At 41.3% G+C, this 4522-nt stretch overlaps 1 protein-coding gene across 1 annotated transcript in view; it reads right to left on the bottom strand.

Moving 5' to 3' along the window:
- ctif (CBP80/20-dependent translation initiation factor) overlaps positions 1-3862 on the bottom strand; it is a 66785-nt gene extending 62923 nt beyond the window's left edge. Inside the window, 1 exon segment of the mRNA XM_043229898.1 lies at positions 3689-3862. The gene's annotated coding sequence lies outside the window, so the exon portion shown is untranslated.
- Between the last annotated feature and the right edge of the window lie 660 nt (positions 3863-4522).

The following is a 4522-nucleotide window of genomic DNA, read 5'->3' as shown; positions in this document are numbered from 1 at the left end:
ATATTTAGTAATACTAGTAATGCTATTAATATCATTTTGTTGGCTTATGTATTGCGATATCATTTTTACATGGCAAATACAGATTCATATAAATATGATAAATACAATAAATACAATAAAATAAAATGAAAAAATACAAAATCATATTTTTTAATTTCAACAGTCCCCTCATGATATTAAAAATGTGGCCAAAAACATACGTTTCACAGACAAGTCTGGCGTATTGATAAATAATCACAAAATAATCAGCAAACCGCATTTTTTATCAATTATTAATTGGCCGTTTAATTGAATCCCACAGCGCCCAAATGAAGCATGTGACTGAATCAAGCACAGATCTTCTTAAAACCTAATTATCATTGAGGACCGGAGGTTTGAGAAACTCCAGGAAAGTGCTTTAGCGCTGGAAATGATGATGATGATGATGGTGGCGGTGATGAAGATGGTGATGGTGTAAAACTAATGCCCAGCAGCACCAGAACAAAAGAAACAATGGTCCTATTGTTCTGTTCTACAGAAAAACCCTCAAATAGAACAATACCAAACTTTCTTCAACACGTCGTCACCGCTTAACTCAAAACAACCCATGAAGAAATCAGCAGTAAACCTCGTCGGCTCAACCAATCAATCCCATCTAACTAGGATTCATTCACACATCACATCTTATTGAACACTGCATGACTTAAAAGGGTCAAATACTGTCTGGTTAGCAGATATAATCAGTCTATCACAGCACCTATAGAACTCTTCTTATCCTTTTCTTATCATTGATCAAGTTAAACTACAACCAGACATAATATGCACCCCTAAAATTGACCTGAACTCAACAAGCAACATCTACAAAGACAGATAACTGCTGATGAAGCTCGCACAAAAGCTTTTTTAAGACCTGCAGTGAACAACTCCGTCCTCCACAACGGCGCGCCATCAGACGCTTTCATCAAATGCAATTAAAATAAAAAAACAAACACTAAAGCATACATAATCCACGGGAGTTCAGCGATTAAAAATCAGTTTGGAGAGACCGGCGGTATAAAAGGCAGCAGGAAGTGTAATATGAGAATATGCTGAACGTGAGAGAAATAAAACAGCCGTGGTCTTTTAACTACAGGCCCACAAAACTCAATTACAACACACACACACACACACACTGATGTCTCTGCCTCTCTCACACACACTCACGATGTGTTCTGAATCCCAATGGAATGTGAGATTCGGCAGCTCTGATTGGCTGAAGGAGCAGGAAGTGAACCCGTCCTAACTCACAGAGCGGAACCAATGAAAAGCACAGACGCTGTCGGACCGAGCCAATCGGAGTGAAAGCCGGTGATGAGAGCGGCAGGGATTGGATGCTACAGCAGGCCTATGAGCACCGATCCATGAGACAAACAAAGCCTCTCTTGTCAAGGAAAAGATTTCATACAACAAGAGGTGGAAGTACAAGTGCATTGTGATGTCAGCGCTCACGACGTACAGCATCCCTCACCGTAACTCAGCTAAAACGGCCAACCTCAACAACAACAAGCCGTCTGGGAATGTTTCAAAACCTGAATGAATGTTACTGCACTTAGGAAGAAATACGATAACGATCCACAGAACGCACTTACAGTTCAGAGCAAAACCAGCCACAATCCTCTTTAAAAACCACAACATTTAACACTTCACCACGCTTTCTTAAAATAGTTCTATTGCACGCAATTAACGGTCTTTGCACTATTCTGTGTTCACTTATTTTTTCGATTTCGCTGCGTGTTTATCTTTTCATATATTTCATGCACAGTCCACGAATCAGACAAGATGGATTGTTCGGGTTGAATTGCCTTTATAACCACGTGTGTGACAAATGTGTATCTTCCTGTGAGACATGACAAACCAAACCTGCCACACACACACACACACACACACACACACACACACACACTCAATCCACTTCTCTGAGACTGATGACACACAACGCATGACAGACACCGTTAAGAGTATGCGGTCAAAGCTATTCAGCATTAATGAACCTCATGACTTGAGTGACGCTCTCAGACTGACACCTGCCTGTGTAGACACGTCTCTCTCTCTCTCTATATACACACACATACCTCCATACAGCCGGAGATATTCCCTGCTCCCATAACTTCAAATATTTCCCTCATCTACTTCAAACTGACCGCAGTTACATCCCCGCTACAAACATGCGCAAAGACACACGCCACGCAACAGGAGCTAGGTTTAATTAAAGCTAATTACGTTTAAGAGGTTTTCATTTCGCTCAAAACCGTTACATATGTTCGCTCGTCTATTATATATATGCACGCAGATCTATTGCGTATGCATGTGCCACAGCAAATGTGTCCTGAACTAGAATCAAAGAATTATTCTGATTACAGCGGCATGCGGTAAAAGAGGAAGATTATATACAGCATGTAATCGGCACAATTACGCTGAATATAGTCCACATAACGTCCAAAATATCGGCTAACGGAACACACTAGACTCTGATAATCACTGCTTTATATGCCGAATCAGAGCAATACAGGATCTCGTGAATGAACCAGCCAGCTGAAGGTCAGACAAGGAACAGTTCAACCAAAAACATTTACATGCATCACTTACGCATGGATGCTCTGCGGTGAATGGGTGCCGTCGGAACGAGAGGACAAACTTGCAGGAAACAAATGCATCGTGACATTTAAACGGATATATTTCGAGTCCTTGATCACACACACGTTCAACTGTTTGACTTTTTCACAAAAGAAGACGACCTTACGGACAGAGGAAGCAACAGTTTAATGTTAAAAAGCACGCAGCTGGACTGGAGCACTGTGGATTATTGTGATGTTTTTATCATCTGACTCTCAGCCAATCACTGCAGAGCAAACATTGCTGATCGAGTGACTTAATGCAACAATTCTCCAAATCTGTTAAAAAACAATGTAAAAGAAAATCAGCATGTTTTCATTTTGGATGAACTGCACCTTTGACAGAAATAACCGGTGCAGCTGAAAGAGGCCTGTACATCACTAGTGTAAATGCAGCCCGGCTGCGGGGAATCAGGGCTGTTTAACTGTGTGTGTGTGTGTGTGTGTGTGTGTGTGTGTGTGTGTGTGTGTGTGTTGTTTGTGGCCCTGCCCGTGTCTGATGCAACCACACCGGAGATCGATGTGACATGAAACCGGTAATACCGTCCAGAACCGGTCAGCAGAAAACAGCTCAGAGACTGCGGGAACCCTCATGATCAAGACGAGGATATTTACATACACAACGACAGACCTCAGATCACTTAAACACTTAACACGAACACATCTCACACTTTATTCTCCAAAACCGTAACATCTGTGCCTTTTTAGCTTTAAATTCGCCCTCTGTTACGGCCGGGGACTTTCAAAACAGCAACAATAAAAAAAACACACACACACACACACACACACAGCGATCAGAAGAATCTGAGCTGTCATCGGGTTCGATCAGAACTGTCATTTCTCGGTGATCAAAGCGCCGCCGCCGGACCGAACCGATACGTTCTATCAACAACCAGACAGAAAGTTGCGGGTCTCGGCTAGCGCGAGGTGTTACAATGTATCACAGACGTTCCATCCGGTCGCGCGCTGTTACTACAGGCTGCGCTGGATACGCCACAGTAAACACCCCAGACCGGCGAGACCTTCAGATCTGCGGCTGAACACACGCAAAGACTCACCAGAGATCTGCGCTCGGGCCTGCGGGGATCGCCGGGTGTCCTCCGGGGTTAAATCCGCCCGGTCATGAGTGTTTCCCGTGGACAGAGACGTGTCCGGGAGGGAGAGATTAGCCTGCGTCCCTCTCTCTCTCTCTCACGCACACACGCACGCGCGCGCGCGCTCGCAGGGATGAGAATGCAGGAATGTGACGTTTAGTCCGGTTTGCTGACAGGACCCGGGCACGTGGCAACCGGGGATTGTGGGAAATCGAGTTTTAAGACAATGGCTATTTTGGAGGAATATCTCTCTGGATGTGGTATCTTAATATTTTATTTTCTATAGGGCTTTGGTAATATAGCTTGTAAAAAAATTAAAACCCAAATAATAATGAAATAATTATATAAACACTTATTTCTCTCTCTGTATATATATACGTATGTATGTGTATATATATATATATATATATATATATATATATATATATATATATATATATATATATATATATATATATACATACACCTTTTTTAAAAGAAAGTTTGTACCAACTTTTTCATAATATTTTTCCCTTTATTAAAATGTAATATCACGACATTGTGATTAATGTAGTACTAAAGGCCATCTATCTTATTTTTTATTAATTTTATATTATTTGCAGTATGGTAGTTTGTAACTCTGCGTTGTTTCTTTTCACTGTATACTGCATCAGCTGCATATGGACGAAATGACAATAACAGCGTTTTGAATCTAATGCATATCATAGTACCAAAATGTAAATATTTGGTGTTTTTATGTTATGGATGCATTGAAAATGCAATTAAAGTATGTATAATTTTTTATACATATAGTCGCAT

This window comes from Puntigrus tetrazona, unplaced genomic scaffold (genome assembly GCF_018831695.1).
Source record: "Puntigrus tetrazona isolate hp1 unplaced genomic scaffold, ASM1883169v1 S000000116, whole genome shotgun sequence".
NCBI classification, from domain to species: Eukaryota; Metazoa; Chordata; class Actinopteri; order Cypriniformes; family Cyprinidae; genus Puntigrus; species Puntigrus tetrazona.
This window is presented reverse-complemented; position numbering and strand designations above follow the sequence as displayed.